The 20,952-nt window shown below is 39.0% G+C and overlaps 1 protein-coding gene across 1 annotated transcript in view; it reads left to right on the top strand.

The window, feature by feature from the left end:
* Nucleotides 1-20,952, top strand: part of clstn2a (calsyntenin 2a) — a 232,097-nt gene that overhangs the window by 3,458 nt on the left and 207,687 nt on the right. The window lies entirely within an intron of this gene.

Raw genomic sequence — 20,952 nt, 5'->3', positions numbered from 1 at the left:
GCATTTCCAAATCATGAAGATCAAAGCAAGTGTGCACTCTATTAAGGCAGGGGTTCTCAACTCTGGTCCTTAAGGTCCAAATTCCTGCAGAGTTTTCCTCAAACCTTGATCAAACTCACCAGCTTGTAACTGTCTAGTTTTTCAACTTTTTGACTTGTGTGAAAAGGAGTTAATGTGAAAAATGGGAGACGGAGACGCATTTGCCGAATAACACGCGTGACTTATCATCTGTTACCGCTGATTTTATTTTATTTATTTATTTATTTACCAGGACAGTGCATATTAACAACAGTACACATGTAACATGCCAGAGTTAGCCAAGGGCTAGTTTTCATCTGTAGTCCTGTTTGCCAGTTGTACAAAGGCACCCTAGGGAAAGTACACATTTGAAAGTTTCATATAAATACAGCTGTATTTGTCTGCTGCAGCACAGCTTCAATAGACGAGAATTATTAGAATGTAAAATCTCACTAAAAAGTGTTTTGAAAAACAACAAATTTGTTACCAATGCCACTGTCATTCGATGATGTCATCTTGATGGCAACGCACCTAATTCGCATAAGTTTGTTTTTTTTGCAAACTTTGAAAAGATTTGCTTCACATTTAGTTTACACGGAAAATATTCTGAAGCGAAAACGCAAAAGTGGCGTTGCGTTATCACTTTTTATTCTTTGTTTAGACAAGCGTTTTTCGGCGGGAAATCCGCATGCACATGGTAATGCAAAAGTGTGTGAAATTCAATGTAGTATGCACTCCAGGCGGCTAGGGGGCAATGTGGAGCACTTCCACACAACAACACCAAGTCCGTGCATCTGCGTACAACCTTCACTGTCAAGCAGACTTTTGCGTTTTTACCCTTTACACGGGAACGTGACGGTGGAGCGTTTTTAAGATTTCCACTCTTGAGGGTGGTTTCACTTTTTTGCGTTTTTAAGCCCCAAAAACGCCGTCGCCGTGTTAACGAAAGGCACACCCAATAAAAATATTTTTACATTTTCACCCACGAGTGTTCTCGTGTAAACAGGGCCTTAGATGGAAACCCAGCTACTGATTAGTTTGTTCAGGTGTGTTTGATTAGAGAAAGAACCCCAGATATAGTGATAGTTCACCCAACAATTTAAGAATTTTTCATTTGCTCACCCTCATGTCATGTACAATTATCTTTTCCCAGTGGGACACAATCTTTTCTGAAAAATGTCTCTGTTTTTGTCCATATTTAGGATAAAAACATTCTTCAATACCTTTAGTGATTCACAGGAGACAAAAAATCAAACAGGTTTGGAATGGCAGAGCAGGTGATTACAGTATTGTGAACTAGCCCTTTAACTTATAAATGCAAAGTCATAGTTGCACAAGCACACTCCCACCCACAAATAGAGTGTATTTTCTCTTCTCGATGCGGCTGATTGCCTGGTGCTGGTGTTGGAGCGCTGGGAACCTGTTCGTATTTGCTGACCGTCTCTGAGAAGTGGGCTAGTCCCTGAGATTCAGTCTCAATTAAATTGCTCTAGCTCCAGAGAGAGAGAGAGAGAGAGAGAGAGAGAGAGAGATTCTGGGACGTTGTCCTCCAGCTTTCCTTCTAATTGCCTGCACTGGGTGCTGGTGAGCTGACAACTTGCTATTGGTTGAACAGGGAGCTCATGTTGATTGGGTACAAGCGTGTATAGGCGTTTGCATGGCCGTATGTTACAAAGCAGTGGATCATGACCGTTTCCCTGTATGATGCATGTCTTTCTTTAGAAGTGAATGGATGTAATCACGGTGTTTACAATGGCGTGCTTCAAGATGGATTACTTCCAGTAGACCGCGAGACAGAACCCGCCTCTCTTTGTGAGAGATTGAATGTAGTGTAGTCAGTGTTCGGATCTTGTCCTCCATTCTATCTAACATTCTCAGCCAGAGTTTTGAAAACCCAGAGAGTTCTCTGAAACGCCATGTTATTATTAAACAAGACTTATTGTCTAGCACTGTCACTCACTGACCTCGGGATTTGTGCTGCATTGAACGCACTGTGCTGAATTGAAGCGAACCGCATGGAAGCAGCAAACATAACTCATTCCTGTCCTCCTTTAGGTACACCTTACCACAGCACCTTTTTAAGGGCAGCATCTCCCCAGTATATGCTGCTCTGACCTTTTGCCGTGGTAGGGAAGTGCTATACTCCATGTTTCATTAAAGTGGACTCTAAACCTTATCTCAGTCAGCTTGCCATTTGTACAACCTGGAGTAAAAGTATTGTCTGATGACCTGCAATGATTGGATCATGCCTCAAGCTGCTGGCAGCTTCTTCCGCATCTTGGGAAAAAACGTTATACATCTCATCTTTCCGGCTTGATCTGTGGAAATACTCTCTCTGACCTTCCATGGTGACAGGACGGCCGAAAGAGAGAGCAAATCTGTGGTTTTAATAGAACTCTGAGCTGGGTACAGGGCACTACCAAGACTTCACTTCAGAGGTCTAGATCATAGACCATGCTTAGATTAGCCTTGGAGATTCTGGCCTGGAGGACTGGAGTTGAAGAGCCCTGATCTGTTGGTTTTGTTATTATTTTTCTGGGTGGTGTTCTATGGCAGGCTTATTAACCGTACATGGGGAAAATGATAATTGGGGTTGGTCCCTTGACCAACTTTGGGGTCTTCAGAACAAACCCAATAGCACAACCACCAATTTAATAGTTTAATAATAATAAAAAGTTTCCCCTTCTGATTATTGGCTGCCATTTTGGAACATGTTGTAATTATCATTATCATATTATCATTATTATTTTTTTCACTGCTACTCCTACTTTTGTCCAATTCTCACTAAAAATTGGCTGAGATGATTGTTGGACTAGGCAAATTACTGAATTACTGAACAGATTTTAGATTTTTTGCTACCATTACAGAGAAACATCATACCAAATTAAATGTAACTTTTGGCATGCTAACCAGTACTTTTCTCCTTGACATTCTCAGTTGGATCATTGGATGTTAGTGGTGTAGCATGGAGATTTGGTCTTCCATAGGGATGGACAAGCCCCACAAAGCAACTTCTAAACCATTCTCTTTTTTTATTTTCAATTTGCAGTATGCAACGTGTTCCTTCTGTAATTCCTTGTCTGAACCATTACACAATGCCTATAATATGAACATGTGCCCTCATATGGACGCCTTGCATTTGTATTATTTAATTGCCATGGCTAAACCTTCAACAAATTCGAGAGGTTTCCATGATTACCTTCCATTACCTTACTCTCTGACATTTGATCTACGTCATTCTGGCTAGGATCGAACACTCTGCTGATCTGATACCAACAGAGCCTATTTTTAATTGAGCGGTTGGTGTATATTCTCATAGTAGTAACACGCTGAGGGATTGCAAGATGCAGGTGCTGCCCTTTGTGTTGTTTGGATGTTTCAAGAAGGCTTGGAGTTTTATCTTCAAATCATAAATGAATTAGGAGGTTGTTAATGTTGCGCGGGTGCAGGAGACACCCGGGCTGTCAAACTGCAGGTGTTTGTTTTAGATCGAAGCAGCTGCGGTACCGCCCACTCCTTCCTCCCAGGTGGAAAGCCACAGCGTCAGGGCGTGTGGCTCCTGATCTTTTCTCTCGCTTGCACAAACACACACATGGTGACTGTTGGGACTCAAACAGAGATAATGTGAATTCACTTTGCTGGGTAGTTTTAATTACAGCCAGAATCTGCACAGATCAGCGTAAAATATTAATGCAGGTGCGACGTCTCTCTGTGTTTCAGTGGATCGTTGTGAGTGAGCTGTTGGCTCTCTCTTCTCTGTGTGAGAGAGAGAGAACGGGAGTGAGAGAGAGAGCACTGGCACAAAAAGAGAGATGAAAAAGAGACAGCCATGAGTGTTTTCATACATGTGGCGCCTGTCATATGACTGTGCTGACTGAAGCTGAAATCAATAGTGCATGCCACGGTCCTCTCGCCAGTGCTGCAGGAATGAAAATGCTATGTCGTGCAACAAACGCACAAGCAGAGATCAAATGTTTTTTTTTTTTTTTTTGGTGTGTATTTGTAGGTTGTATATGATATGTCTCTCTCCTCAGTGCTTGATTTGCTGTGGAGTCAGAGACTGTCCGCAAGCCCACTTTAGTGGCAAGCAGTGCCGCTCTGCGAGTACGGAGGAAGTGGAAGCTTGTCCTCATGAAAGCAGTTATTCATTTTCACGGTCCGTCCTGGAGTCAAAGGCATTATCTTTCCTTCTCCCCTGCAGTGATACACTTGATTCTCTTTAAGCATGTCCATTAAAATATGGTCTCCTCCATTGGATTGAAGAAAAAAGAGGAAGATACAGGGATGGAGAAGATAAAAGGAAAAAGAAATTGGGGAAGGTTCTTAGCACCAGAGCTGAAAATGGTGCTTTCAGTCACCTAAACTTGTTCCCTTTCACCACCATGCTCTTTGTTCTTTTTTTGTGTGTGTGTTTTGATCTTGTGTGTTTCTGTGTGGCAGTTTTTGTAGGAGTAATATGAGGGTTTTTAGAAAGATCTCAGCCAGGATTCAAAATAAACAACCACCAAGTGCCAAATTCAAGTAAAATTGACTTGTAAAAGTCTTATTTGAAAAGTAAATCTCAAAAAAGTATAGTATATTTTTAGGTGAGAAACATGTTTTTAGTGATTGGATACCTTTTGATTTAAATAATGTGTGAATGCTTTACTCAATATGAGTGAATCAGAGACTGTCTCTACATTTCTGCTAAAAAAATGTTGCGTGTCTTCTAATCAGTTTTACCTTATTGTGGCTACGTCCACATTAATCCGGATACATTTGAAAACGGGGTTTTCGTTTAAAATCGCTCTCCGTCCACACTAGCGTTTTCCAACGTTACCGACGTTTCATTGTGGATGAGAAACTTCTAAATTCACTTTACTGCGCATGTGTGAAACTTCAAAATCTCACTGAGATAATAATGTTATCGCACAATAACAGTATAATTTTATTTAGCAAAATATCTCACCATCACTGATGCGTCCAGGTCGCATTCAGTCACCCTATGTTTGGTCTAAAACAAAACTGCTCTCCTGTTTTGCCGCAGGACAGCAAATGTAAGTACATTATCTGTCATCTTTGAAGTGCTATCAGGAATAGCACATATTAAATAACATAGAAAGTAACATATTTTAGCAATAGTGTAATGAATAACACGCAAAATAGGCCTACCGATAAACATGAATATCTATTGGTACTACATGGATCACATGACTAAACTTACGTCATCGTTTTGAAATACCTCCGGTTTCACTGTCCACACTACAATGCGAAAACGGCGTTTTCAAATTTATCCACTTTGGAGAGCGTTTTCCAAACGATACGTTTTTGTTTACTTAAAACGGCGTCTCAGTGTGGACGGAAGGCCAAAACGGAGAGAATATATGTTTTCAAACGAAAACGAATTAGTGTGGACATGGCCTGTAACTCCAGAATTACAATGACGATTAAAATCGAAGTGGGCTGACATTTTTGTGAGGCGTCGCATTTCACCGAAGACAAGACACATAGAGACTGGCTATATGATGCTGTGAGTGATAAATGACTGTATGACTGTGCTGTATGATGGAGAAATGGCTACAATGAAAGATTCCTTTGTCATTGCAATACAAATAAATAGGCTGCTACACAGTCTTTCCTGAACTGCTTTATACGCTGCTGAATCACCAGTACTGACCAGACAGAAAAAAAATAAAGTTTTGAATGTATGACAGCATAAATACAGTTTGCTGCAAAATAACGGTAGGGAAGCACTTCTCAGGTAGCATGCTAAAAGGATCATTATGTGACCAGTGTAGGCCGATTTACAAACTAGTCCTTTTAATACATTTGTTCCAAAATACACTCAAGCTCAGGTGTTAATGTTTAAATCAGTCTGACAACTCTGGTGTTATATGTAGCACCCACCCTTTACTAGGCTATTTCTATATATTTTTAATATTTTTTCCTATTTCAGGGGGAAAATACAGAGAACAAGCCAAAGGCATGATTATTACAATAAAAGAAAAACATTGATGCCCATTCATTGTATGAAGACAGCATCGCAACCAATCGAAAAGACGAAGGGAGCTGTTACTTATAATTCTTAAAAGCATTACCTTACAGACCATTTAATCGGCAATACTATTCTACTTACGACTCAACAACCAATGAGTGTGAGATGCTCTGGTAAACAAATAAGACCAAATAAATAATAGTTTTTTCTTAATGTAGTGGAGAGAAAATAATTGGGAGATGAGAACGACGAGGTGAGAAAATTCATAACCCAGATTTGAATTTGAGTGGTCGACTGATATATCACCAAGGCGGATCAGACAATATTTGGCATTTTTAATTATTGCCATTGACCGATAAGTGTCAGAATCAGGGCTTTTATTTTGACAGCACCTGAGCACACACACACTGAGAGAAAATCTGAATCCCAGTGATTCATTTTAAAATTAATTATTCACAATATTTTATAAAAAAAAAATATTAATATAACCGCAACTTGTTATTTACTATCCTTAAATATTGTGTAATATCCTGTTATCTAATTGAGAACCAAAGCACAATGTGATCTATATTGTCTGCAAAAAAAAAAAAAAAAAAAAAAAACAATCTCTGCACCCTCTGGATCCAAACATGCACTACCTTAGCTATGATGCCTGACTCGCTCTTTGCTCCTTCTCGCTCTCACTTTGTCTGTGTAAAAGCCAGAGTGATCCCAGCTTATGTGCTGACCGAACTTAAAGCCAGCTGCTCCTCTTGGAGGCGTTGAAGAGGGTTTTCAGGGCTGCTAGACGTGAAGGTTTTCGGTGCTGACACAGAGCCTCTCTAACTCTCCTGTCTTTCTCCAGTCTGAGTCATTACCTCTCCAAAACCCCCCTTTCCTCCACCTCCCCTCTACCCTGCAGCGAGAGTACGGCGTGCTAGACTCGCGGGGAAAAGGAGCACAGGCCTAATTGGATTTGGGAGCAATCTGTCACCTCGCCTTTCTCTTTCGGATCACACAGACAATCGCAGGTGTCCTTTATTTCTTTGCTGCCATCCACGGGAGGGACCACAATGTTTTCATGTCGACTGGCTCATTTTCATTTTTTTTGGGTTAGCATTTACACTAAAAAAAGAGCTGTGTAGGGCAACCTCACAAAAAGATGTGATTTGCTAGCATTTTCATGATTTAAAAAAAAAAATGATTTGGGTTTTGTAATCTGAATGATTCCAGCTCAGTCTTGCTGTTTTGGTAAATATACACGGGCTGCTTTAACTCAGGGTGAATCTGCAGGGATCTGCAGCGACTCTCGGCAGCGCCGCACCAAGAAAACAGAAGTATGAAAACAACACGTGTGTTACCGTCTCAGCGCTTGTGTGTGTGTTGTGTACCTGCACACACTCCCCCTGAGTGCTCATTACTCATGTTTGGAGCTGAATTGTCCCTGTCTGAACACCTGTGCCAGTGTGCTCGAGGCTCCCAGATGAATGCAAGTGAGGCAGTCTCTCCTCTCCTCTCCTATCCTCTGCTCTCCTATCCTATCATATCTCCTATTCTCTCCTATCCTATCCTATCCTATCTCCTCTCATCTCCTATCCTATCCTCTCCTATTTTCTCCTATCCTCTATCCACCCTCTCCTATCCTATCCTGTCCTATCCTATCCTATTCTATCCTATCCTATCCTATCCTATCCTATCCTATCCTATCCTATCCTATCCTATCCAGGTGTAAATAGGGTCTAAAACGGAGGTAGTCCAAAATGCTTTCGATCAGATTGCTTTTGTTGTGTAAACATTCATGTGGACGAATGCGTTCGAAGAGCCACGAAAGACCAACTTCTCTGCCTAGGTGCCTACTGACTAATAAATGCTTGGAAATAATGGGAAGTGTGCTAGCCAGACAGGATTTAAACTTTGTTGGCTGGAGACCCAAGTTTAGTTTGAAGACGAAAAACATACCAAGCACGTTCTCTTACCATTCCTGATTTCTAAAACATACACTAACACACTCACCGTGTTGGCGCATTCATTAAATTGCGTGAGCTTATGTTGTCCATTAGATTGAAAGACCCATACATTTATAGACCCTCCCCTCGGAGAAATCCAGACAGAAGTGGTTGAAAGTTAACAAAAGAGATGGATTAAAATACCAGGTGTAAAAATAAATGAGTCTCCCTCTTCTACTTGTTATCTGATCGACCAAAAGCATCTTAATACCAGGTGTAAAGATGGCCTCACTCACTCACTTATTTTCTTACTCTCTTTCTCTCTCCGTCCATCTCTCCCCCCTTTTTCCCTCCTTTTCTTAATGCAACCTGGTTCCGGAGAGCAGGAACTATCTGACCTATTTTCGGCACAGCCCTTTTCTGGTATATTCGTTTAGGGCATGATTTGTTGCGGTTCTGTTACTCGTGTCTGTGTGTTTGTTTGAGAGTTGCTGACAGATTGGCTGAGAAATGGACAGTGAGATAATATGGTACAATATAATATGTTTTTTTTTTTTTTTCCTGTGAATTAGTTTCCTCTAGAGTTTTAAATGCGACATAATGTCTCAAACTATGCTCAAATTTATCAAGATGCCAGAGTCTGCAGTCAATATGAATCTAATAATTTCTCCTCAAATTCACCCAAAATGAAATTATTTGACTTATGCTATATCCACATTTAGGGCCAGATTTACTAAACAGGGCAAATTAGCATGAGAGTGCATTTCCAAAAAAGCGCACAGTGGAAAGTTCTGCACGTGATCTACTGGCGACACAAATTAAAGAACACAGACGCAGCCAGTACAATCCACCAGTTAGTGTCTGGTTTAAGACGTGCTTTTTTGGGCGGTAAATAATGACGCGAACACCAGTAAATTGACGAGCGCAAACCAAATCACATTGCATGATTCATTTAAATCCCATACATTTTGCATCTGAAAGGGAAACTCTTACAAATGCATGTGCAAGAAGGTCAGTCACAAAAATAACCCTGTCCTCGCCTTTTTAGCGCTGATTTTTAACTGCGTGCTAGTGATCGACCGATATGGATGTTTTAGTGCCGATACCGATACCGATTTACCGACTGATTACGGGCTGCCGATTTTCTTGAGTCGATATTAGGAGCCGATACATTTTGCTAACTAAATTTACTTCATAAAAATGACATAATGTTCACAAATGTTACAGGTCTCGATTTAACAAAAGTAACATTTATTTAACTTAAAAAAAAACTATATTTAACAAATAGTAAAAACGTGAGGTAGAACAAGAACAAGTAGATAAACAATTTTTAACAAATATTAAAAACATGAGGTTGAAAAAAAAAAGTTTAGTGCTGAAAATAAATATTTAAGCATAAAAGAAATAATTTATGCCCCACTAATTCACACAGTAGCAACCAGCATAATAAAGTGCACAGTGCACATTGTACTTCATTTTAAAAGTAACTTAACAAGTACATTTTTACTTAAAAAGTACAATTTTCTATGCCGGGAAAAACTATCGGCGAACGCAGCGGCCGATTCCGATACACGTAAAAAAACACAAATATCGGCCCGATATATCGGCCGGCCGATATATCGGTCGATCACTACTGCGTGCCTTTAGTAAATCGCTAAAAGAGGGTTTGCTCTGGCGTGAGCTGTTAGTAAATCTGGCCTTAAGCTCCATACTCTCGCTTTTGACAGAGTATGTAGTATCGTTTGTGTCTATTTGCATTTCTCCTAAGGAATTTAATGAGAAACATCAGAAACAACGAATGACAAAGAACTGGGTAAAAAAAAAAAACCCATTTCCTTTGGGTTTATAAGTTGCGACTTGCAAGTCTGAAGTCTGAAGTGACTGATGTGTGTTTGTTTTGTCTGAAAGAGAGCGACTGTTGGTGTACGCATATGTCCGTGTTATCTCTCTGTGGCAGTGGCGTTTGGACGTCCTCTCCACCATATTTCAGTCCGTTTTGATGTCTTGCTGGGCTCTCCAGTGAGTGCTCCCTGCTGTCGGCCGCGCTCAAGCATAACCACATTGCCACTGCAACCCAGCATGTGGTTTAGGTGGCGTGGTGTTTCGAAGTTGACTTCCTCCTCCTCAGTCATCCTGTTTCCATATCTCGCTGTCTTACCCCCTGCCTTTCCCACCGTATGCCACCCTTCCTCGCCTTGCCACGGCGGTATATCTTTCCAACACAGAGAGTGTGCCCCCTGTGGAAGAGCAACTTCGTTTTTAATAAATTGTGTTTGCGGTTGTTTTACATGCGATGAGTAATTGATTGCATCAGATCTTTTGCATTCGGGTTCATTTTTGCCAGCCTCCCTTACCAACAAACAAACTGATAAAACTGAGGCAGGACGGAATCAGGAAAAAAAAAAAAAATCCAGTAGTCTCATTGACATTTAGTTTGTTTTTGTTAGCATCATTTTTTACCTCCTATCAGCGGAAAAGAGAATTCTGTAGGGTCAGCTCAGTTTGGGTGTGTGTGTGTGTGTTTATTTCTGCTGTTTGTCTGGCTGCCCTGCTCACATCACTTTTAAAAACCTCTACTCTGGATTTCAGAACATTGGATAAACGGCAGTTTGAGACATGCTTCACTGACAGCTGCTCTGCTGAGGCGAGCTTTGTTTGAGGACTGTGTGTGCTTGTGCAGTGCGGCTCTGGCAAAGAGGTACAGTGGTTTCTTCTAGACAGTAGACAGCAAGAGATAAAATGGAGACCAAACCAAGATTTTCGCTTAATTTCGCAGAGATTTCAAAATTTCTGGCCACATTCACACTGTTTTTGATTGAAAATGCTCTGATTTTGCTATGTTTATGCCTTAAGTTTTCCACCAAAATGGAGACACTCTCTAGTACTAAATGATGTTAGCAATATAACTGCTTCTTGTTGATCACATGATACTGATTTATCTTCATGACAGAGACGTCAGCGCATCAAGCAATTGACCGATTGATCCTTAATGACGGATTGTCCTGATTTTTGTCTGGCCTTTGGATGGAGAATGTTCTGAGGAGCATTGTTTTTTTCATCTAAGGCATATGAGGCCTAACATTTATACTTCAAAATACTTCATGGAGTTATTCTCTATGGAGGAAAATCACAATGTAGCCTCTAAATAATGTGAAATTTAGATCATTGCAGGTAAAAAATTATGTCAATGTTTCTGGAGAGTTTTAGGTGTTTTGAGCAAGATTTTAGCAACTCCAGTCAACAGTCAAAGAACACAAGGTTTCTGAGTTTTGGAGCAATTCACAAGGCATTTTCTCAGCCTGCTGTCAGGTAGCTAGATTTTCAAAGCAGGCACTCAGTGCTTAAGGACTTTTTTTCTGGATAAAGAATAAGGACTTACTTTGGCAGAATATGGCCCTGTCAAATATAAATCTAAAGGAAAAACTCAAAACAAGTGTTGACAGCAAGACCACATCCTACTGTACGTTCCAATTCTAGATGTATTTTACATTTTAGTACATCTCTCTCTCTCTCTCTCTCTGTCTCTCTCTCTGAGGATTGTGGGTAGCGGCGAGGGTGTTTGCATCAGAGCACGTTTTCTTTTCATTTCTCTTTAATTAAAAAACTCATGCGGATAAAGCTGGTGAAAGTGTGTTTCCATCCAACGGCTTTAAAGCGAATAAAAACCTGTACGTAATGACGTCACATGCTGTTTTGCGATCAAATTGGTATATCGAATTGATTTGAGACATTTTAAGGTGTTTCCATTTATTTTCACACTGAATCGAACAACATTCAAGCAAACTTTTGCGAACAAAGTTTTGTTGGACAAAACGGATCGCGCCATCTACCAAAAAAAGATCAATATTTCACAAGTTGAAGGCTAATAATGCTTATGTGCCAGCTGATAGCGACATATGAATGGGATAATGTATGCGAGGCGGTTGTTGTATTCGCTATAACAACCGCCTCGCTATGTATTATCCTGCTTATTACATATAAATCAACCAAATAAATAAATAAATCAATAATTTGACACAAAATATTAACTTAAAAACGAGTTTATTGATTTAAAAACGGGTATTGCTTCTGCTAAAGAAAATAGTCTGTTCCGTCTCTGAACTGCGTCCATGGCAACGGTGTGTTATACTAGCAGCGCCGCAGTCTGTTAACTAGAAATAACAGACCACATTATACATTAGAATTCAACCAAGCCACGTAAAAACAATAAATGCACGTATGCCCGACGACAGCGGAGGTGACTGTGGTGTGGTTCACGGAAACCCTTTGGTTGAAGCATCTTTTTGCTTTGTCCACTTACATCTGTCTTTGTTGACATCCGCCATGTGTGCGCAAACACTGGCCGGAAATGAACTCGTCTTCTGACGTGTTGCAACCATAAAAGGGCATAAAACTTAATCGCAATTCATTATTTATTCGGCAAATAACGTTTCCATCAGCTTTTATCGCATTAGCCGTATATCGATCAAGAGAAAATCTGATGAGACCGAACGTATTTCATTTGAGTCGATTTTCATGAAATTTCATCGAATTTTACTGTTTCCACAAGGCTTTTTTCATTCGATATCACTTAATTCGGGTAAAAACGTGTCGATGGAAACATGGCTAGTATCACCTGTCTTCACATCATTATGTTTGATTCCTCCTTGTATTTAGTTCCCTCTATTTGATTCAGTCTTTGTCGGTCGTTGTTGCATGTAACCCCGTGTTGCGCCTGTAAATCCTATCTTCTTACCTGTATTTTGAATTAAATGTGATCTTCGTGTGAATCTGGACTCCTCCTGTTCCTCAGCCCGCACCACAACGTGACAATAGCGATCAGCGAACAGGTCGGTGTTTTAAACGTTAAATCTGCCTCAAGGATGAACAGAGTACTCGTCATATTTCTTAAAGAAGTTCCAATGAACTGCAAGAGAAAGGACTTGTTGTGAATAATCCATTTTTTACCGGTTATGCCTTTGTCAAATCCTTCTAGGAAAGTTGTACTTTCAAACGTACCACTGTTCATAAAAGAAGGAACTTTGAAAGAAATTCTTAAATGCTACAGCAAATTAAGATGACTCCGTTGGGTCTTAAAAATCCAAACTTTAAACATGTCATGTGTTTCACCTACATAATACCCAATTCGCAAAAAGAGCTGCTTAATCTGGTCCTAAAAATAGCAGTTGAGGGTAAAGATTATACAATCTTTATCACTTCAGATAAATGCAGTGTTTTTTGTGTGGTGAACATGGACACCAGAAACAGACATGTCCCAAACAACAGAGCGTTAACATTTTGGCAGGTTCAGAAACAACTGTTCAGGAGAAAAATGCGGGCGTAACGTGGCCGTTTAGGACTCAAGAGAATATTGCGGCAGGTGATGACAGTATATGGCGCTACAAGTGCTAATGCTGTCGGGGACAAAAATGAAAGCACAAAAAGTAACTTCTCAGTCTAAAAATAGAGACGAAGCTCTATTCATGGAGTATGTAGAAACAAATTACAAAAATAATGATAAATTAGAAGAAGTAAATGAAAATTGTAGTCATTTACAGCCGGATCTAGTGATGCCATGCAGGTCTTATAGTGATTCAGATGAATGAGAGAGTGTAGGGAGTTTTTTTTTTTTTTTTTTAGAAACTCAAACAGGGACACCAGAATTCAGTGGCTGTGAAACAAAAGTCTATTCTACAAAAGAGATAGTGCTTTCCTAGATGAAACAAAAGGTGTACGGAATCCACAATTTGATTTTTTTTTCCCAGTTTTAAGAAGATTTTTAGTGTCTTGTTGGGATGTGATGATAAATGCAAACGTTAAAGAGTTTAGCAGACAAAAACGGTATCATCTTAAAAATATTACTGAAGTAAAGATGATGATTCACTCATCAAGAAGAAAAAAGTAGTCGTTAAGAAGACTTTGGAGAAAGACAGTGTTGTGCAAATATCACCTGCTGTGTTAAGATATTATGACATCCTTAAATACCGGATCTTTAAATGTAAATGGATGTCGTTAAAAAGAAATGAGAACTGCACTTTTCAAATTTTTGGCTTTTATAAAGTCAAGTGTGATATTTTTACAAGAAACACGCATGATGTTTTTAACCAGGGAGAATGGATACGTGAATGGAAAGGACAGGTTTTTCTTAGCCATGGTTCCAGTGTAAGTGCTGGAGTAGCTGTTCTCAGTGCAGGGTAGTGCTTCCGATATGATAGAAATTATTCCTGGAAGAATGCAGCGGGTGGATATTATTTAGCAAGGTCTGTATTTGTCCTTTATTAATGTATATGCTCCTAATGTTAGGTACGAACAAGTTGTATTTTTTTAAAGAAATTACAGGACACAATGATTAGTATTCCTCATGATAACTTGTGGCTAGAGATTTCAATTGTACTCTTGATCAGACAGTTGATAGGAATCATGAAATGTCGAAGAGGAAACAATTTTGATGGTAAAATTGTTCTTAATCCAATTTCTGACAATTTCTATGTCTCTGTTATAGTTACAACATTGAGTAATACTTGTATTTGGCACTTTAATGGGCTATATGCACGCGTAAGTTCCGCATTTGACGCAAGGATGCTCATCCATTTCCGGTTGTGGAAATTTAAGCGGAGGAGAACCGAGGAAAACGGGATTATGGCAGAGTCTTCAAAATTTACTGTCCTCCCGTCTTTGAAACGAAACGTACATACGTTTAGATGTAATTTTATATATAGTTATGTTTATGTAATATAATTTTAAAAAGAAGCATTTAACACAACGAGGGGTGTCTGTTTTATCTGTTTTTGTGACTAACGTTTCATTAGTATAACCATGGAGTATAAAATTCAATATAAATTCTCGGTATGGCATTGGACTCTACGATCGGCGGAAGTTATCGAGCATCCTTAATCCTTCGCCGGAAATACCACCGTGCATAGAGCCCATAACACTCTGTTGCGAGATCGCATGTTTGTACATCTATTTGCTTTCTTTTGGAGAGCTTGGAGAGAGAGAAAGAGTTTAAATCCCCAAGTCAGTGGTGGGACAGTGGGAAAATCCATATTTAGTCTTTTTGCCAACAGTATGTAAAAAAAAAAAAAAAAAATCAGAAGAAAGTCGAACAGTTGGAACAAGAAATTATGAGATAAAATAGCTCCATAAGTGAAAGTGGTGGAACAAGTGCAGATTTGCTTGAACAATTAATTTTCTCCTGAAAAATTTGCATAAAGAAAGAGATCAAGGAACAATAGAAAAAAAAAAAAAAAAAAAAGATTTACTCTGCTTAACAACATGGACTATTCAACATCATTCTTTTTTGCTTTGGTGAAAAGGGTTAGAGAAAAGAAGTTAATTAGTCATCTTAAATTATCTGATGGAAGAGATTATTTTCTGGAACTCCAAAATTGAATGAAGATGAGAAGATGCCATTAGAAAAGCCACTTTCACTTGTAGAATTTTTCAAAGTTTTGGTAGAATCCAGAAATAAAATTGAGTATGAATTATATAAAAAAATAATAATGATATACTAATTATTTTTAAAGTGGTGTATAAATGCTAATTTTATTTTTGTGAATTATGATGACAAATTAGTGTTTCAGTGGTATTGCTGAATACTGAATTTAAAATGTTGTTTATTAGTCATTGTTATTAAGTATTTTTATTAATTATGAAAATGCGATGATTATTGTATAACATGATAGGAAAATAAAGTGTTAAACATCTCTCTCTCTCTCGACTCTGATCTCTCCCCTCTTAGTTCTGGCTCTTAGCACCCTGCGTCTTTTGTGCTGTGCCCTCACTGTTGTTGGAGATAACTCTTAATGCAGGGCCACTGACAACACGGAAGACAATTTGAAATATCAATATCCATCCTCTTCATGGGGAATCTCAAGACTGATAGCTCGCAGCAGTGCATGGCCTCAGATGAGCCTGTCTGCCGGTAAGCGAGATGCACGGCTCATGGCACATAGCTTTGAATCTCTAGTCATTTAGCATGCCAGCTTTAGCCCAAGCCGAGTCCTGTCTGCTGCCCAGTCTTTCAGATGCGCTCAATGACCTTGAGCCGATGCCAGTCGGAGCCAGCAGCACTCCGGTGGCATACGAGCAGAGAGTGGGCAAGAGAAACAGAGCGAGAGAGACAATGGTGAGAGCCAAGCTCCCCCATATTTTACAAGTACTGGATCCCTGCCAATTGTAACATTTTATTGTTTTTATTTATTATTATTTTTTTTAATAAAATGATTTGGCTTGGTGTGCATCAAGACTGTACATTACAATAAAGTCAATTTTTGAACTGTAATGTATATTACGAATATATAAATATACATAAAATATATAAAAATATTACAATATTCGAGGATTTATTTAAAAAGCCATCACTGGATTTATTCAATAAATTATAATTGCATCATGTTTTTTTTATATATATATTTTTTTTTTATTTGGATTGCAGATCCAGCAGATGACATGCTTAAAAAAATATTTCTGAAAGTGACTTTTTTTTCCCCAGGTTTACAGTAATGATGAATGACTGTAATAGTCATGGAAGTTGATCCAAAAGGTGTGGGAATCATAGGTTGCTGTCACTTGAGTGCACCCGACTTTTCAATCACTTGCTGCTTTTGTGGCAAGACAGTTACAATAAACTATAAATAAGCCCCTATTTTATGAAACATTTGCAGCAAAATTGGATTCAATAAAAGTTTCAGATCTTGGAGTCAATAAACAATAGTATCGGCTTTAATAATGGAGTGAATCAGAAACTCAGGCGGAGTAACCCAATGCGATGTTTCTGTTCAACCAACGCTCAGACGCCTTTCAGAAGCGCATTCAATTTTTGTTATCACGCAGCCTGAGGAGGATGATTCACATTCTTTGAAATGCCACCGCTGCCAATTCCTCCACAACCTCAGGCTTTCACTGGCCTTCTTCATTGTTTGTTTCTCAATATTAGACGTTCACATTGTCAATAATAAACCCTGACTATTACTCTCATCTAACACATTTCTTACATGTCTTAAAGTCTTCAAAAATCTCCGATTTATTCATGTCACTGGCTCTTAGCAGGTCATGTAAGTTGAATACAGACAGAACAAGTCTGATATTGAAAATCTGCCCTGGTAACTTGTAGAGATTAATTGTTAGAAGATCACAATCTCATTTCAAACATCCTAAATGGCAACATTTTTCGGGTATGTCTATTCATTTTTTGACAAGTACGATCACAGCGGACATTCATTTCTGCGTTGGCGCTGCCACTCCGCTGCCATTGGATTTGCTATTCACTATTCGAACTGCTAAACAATTATTCACATTTATTAGATATTTTTATTTAATAAATAGACAGCAGCAATAAACATTGCATCAGATTCCTAGTAAATTGCATGTTATTTTGTTTAGTTGTTAAGTTGTCTATTCAGAATCATGATTCTCAATTTCTCCAGAATTGTGCAGCTCAAGCGACTTTTATTTCAACCAACCAATCAAGAATGAATGATGTATGATATGTACCGGCTTGGTGGTTTTACAACTTACTTTTACAAGGTACTAAAGGTAGGAAATAACCTCATTTTACAGCATACCATGGCATAATAATGTAATAGAAATGTTTTGCACGTTGTTGTTTACGAGCTTAGCGGCCGCAGTGTGTTTGTAAAGATCCGGACCAATTTGTCCCTGCGTTCCTCACTTAAGCGTGTAAAGAAATGCGTGTATGAAAACAGCCTCCTTATTCTTTACACTTATTAAGTTATAAATTCTCATATGCTGCATTGATAGGATGAGGTCTGAAGATGTGTTGGCGGAGCTCATCACTCACAGGTAGTGCATAAAACGGTGAGCGATGTACCTCGCCGAGCCTGCGCGGACTCAATTATGTCATGCACAAGAATATACTGCTTTGATTTGGAGTTTAATGTTTGAATAATAGTCACTGTATATTTTATACATTTCTTCAAGGCCTTTTTTCTAGTGCTTTTATGCATCCCACAGCTTTTTCTCATAAGCTGGTAGATCTTCAGGTTCCTCTCTCTCTCTTATGCAGTGGTGGACAGAGAGGTGATCATTTGCCTTGTTCACAGACATCCCAGGTGCTTTTAAACTGTTAGCCACTGTCACTTATTACTCCAATTATCAGTTCACAAAGGAAACGCGTGCATAATAATGGCCGTGTAGCACTCAGCGCGGGCTTCAGTTGTGGTCCGCCATTTAGGGGTAATTGGACATGAACTGGTCTCTGTCTTATATCATAATCTTGTCCACTGTCCTTGTTAGTGCACCATGGCTTTTTTTCTTAAACGGATATGCTTTCTGAAATGTCATTACCTGTGTGTGTGTGTGTGTGGTTTTGTGTGTATTTTATTTCATTAACTGTTTTGAAGAATTGCCAAAACGGCTTCCTGGAAAATGAGACCTGATGGTCCCTAAATCTCCATCTGTTTATACTGCGCTCTCCCTCTGGGCATCTAGAGGCTGATGGACCCGGAGCCCCGCAAACGGTAATGGCCCACTGCAGCTGACCCCGAGACTATAAGAAAAGATGAGCTTAACAGGGGGGCCAATATAAGCAACACATATTGATTTGTGTGTCTCTCTCTGCACTGATCCAGAGCTCAGCTATTCGTTGGGAATCACACAGCTTCTTTTGAACTTTTAAGTAGTAGTTTATCCACACATTCATGCTGCCCCCAAAATTGTTTAAAGGTGCTATATGTATTTTTTTAGCGGCCTATATAGCAGTGTTTCAGATTGCAACCAATTTTTACAAGAGCAAGCACTCATGGTACACGGCCAGACTGAGACTTTACACACACCGGAGAAAGCATCACACAACATGCTGGAACTAAACTCCCACTGTAACGTTACAATAACAGGATACTTTTATCAGCTTGACGCTGAACTAATGCTCCATGCTCGTACCATGATAACGTTACATTGACCGCATTTAGCCGACGTGGTGTTATCCTTTTTTACATGGGTGTTATCTAACTATTCGTGTATCAATGTCAACACGGGTGCACGTATAATATAATAACGAAAGCGGTTCGTGAATTAGACAATTTCAGTGTAACAGTAAGATTGGAGGAAGTAACATCACTGTACTGAACGTGTCTGGAAATGTGTATTATAAACAATATGATAGTGGGATGAGTGACGTTAGACAATAGATCTAGTAAAAAAAATAAAAGTTATATCCTAAAGCACCTACATTTTGTTATCCTGGAACAGTCTTTTGTGTTTATTTCATGTCTCATGTTTGTTGTTGTTTACCTTGCTTTTTCATTATGTAGTTTACCATTATTTCAGCATATCTGAAAATATCACATATCAGCATATCACAATAAAAATAGCCGAGGTCTGTCCATAATGTTTTCGTCCTACCTAAGTCGATCCGATTCCCGATTGGCCTGTCGAGCTACATCAGATACTTTTTTGATTTGTTTTTATATTTATGTGGAGTTTGTGTTGGTGTGTGTGTTGTGCTGGAGGCAGTAGTTTTTGATGTTATTAGACTCTGTGTCGTCGTTAGCAGCAGTGCCGTCATATAGACTGTATATAAAAAGGAGAGAGGATCGGGAGCGCGCATGCACATCACATCCGATGGATTTCGCAGAAAATCCGACCTGGAGATTTCACATAGAAATAGGAATACTGGCTATCAGAGGTAATGGGCTATATGCACGCATAAGTTCCGAATTTGACGCAAGGATGCTCAACAGTTTCCGGTTGGGGAGATTAAAGCAGAAGAAAACCGAGGAAAATAGGATTATTGCAGAATCTTCAAAATTTACTGTCCTCCAGTCTTTGAAACGAAACTTTCATACGTTTAGATGTAATTTTATATATAGTTATGTTTATTTAATATAATTTTAAAAAGAAGCATAAACACAACGAGGGGTGTCTGTTTTATCTGTTTTTGTGACTAACGTTTCTTTAGTATAGCCATGGACCATAAAATTCAATATATATTCTCGGTATTGCATTGGACTCTACGATCGGCAGAAGTTATCTAGCATCCTTAAACCTTTACCGGAAAAAACGCCGTGCATAGAACCCATAGCAAAACCCGAAAAGTGGATCATTGTAATGTGTGATTACAACCCCGTCACACGCATGCAATAAAAAAGGATTCATTTTAGAAGAAAAGTTACATACAGCACCTTTAATATTTTTATTTTTGCAATGCAAAATTTGATCTTTTGCAGATTCTCCAGGTGTATCTTTTCCGTACGATGCTAAAGGGTGCGAATTCAGGCCACAAAACTCCAAAAAGGACGCAAAAAGTAGTCTGTATGAAACACTTCACTTATTATTAAAATTATTATTATCCATTATTCACTGAAAATGAAATCTAATTCTGAAAAATATGCTTTTGTACCATTTCTGAATTACTGATACAATACTTTCTATTGAGGTATAGGATTGGCCTCTGATTGATAGCTGAAGATTTCCAGCTAATAACAATTTTGGTCTGTTCCTCACTCAACAAACATGACTTCAGAAGAAATATGTTGCTTTTGAAAGTCAAATGGTCTCTTAATGGCTGAGGGTAACTATAGATGTTGGCAAAACTGCAAGTTTAAAGGGATAGTTCACCCATAAATTAAAGCATTGCACTAGAACTAGAACTTACATTTACTCTTGATGGAGTCTCTTATCAGTCATTCAGAAATGTTACAAAACAAGTTTTTGAGAACTTCATGCAAAATAGTAATCCAAATTTTGACCTTTCTGAAGAAGTTGGCCTTTTAGACAAACATTATTGGCAACCAGTATTCCTCCTGTACAGTGTATGGTTCGTTCCCCATAAGGTGTCAACATTAAGTGTACTTGTGTCAGATTTTAGGTCAAGTTATTTTCCCTGAGAGGCACAACTGCACTTATGCCACACTGCATTCGATAAACAGTTTCTGTTGTCAATAAACGGTCCACACTTCCTCTTGATAAAAAGGGGTCTCTTGATAAAAATCTCTCTGTAAAACAGCATTCTGTAGTCAGGCAGTCTGCCACAATAGTAGTGAGATTGGTTAATTGAGTCTGTGACTGTCTGTGTCTTGTCATGCTTCAGGATAA

This window comes from Pimephales promelas, chromosome 5 (genome assembly GCF_988280905.1).
Source record: "Pimephales promelas chromosome 5, fPimPro1.hap1.1, whole genome shotgun sequence".
In the NCBI taxonomy this organism is placed as follows: Eukaryota; Metazoa; Chordata; class Actinopteri; order Cypriniformes; family Leuciscidae; genus Pimephales; species Pimephales promelas.
This window is presented reverse-complemented; position numbering and strand designations above follow the sequence as displayed.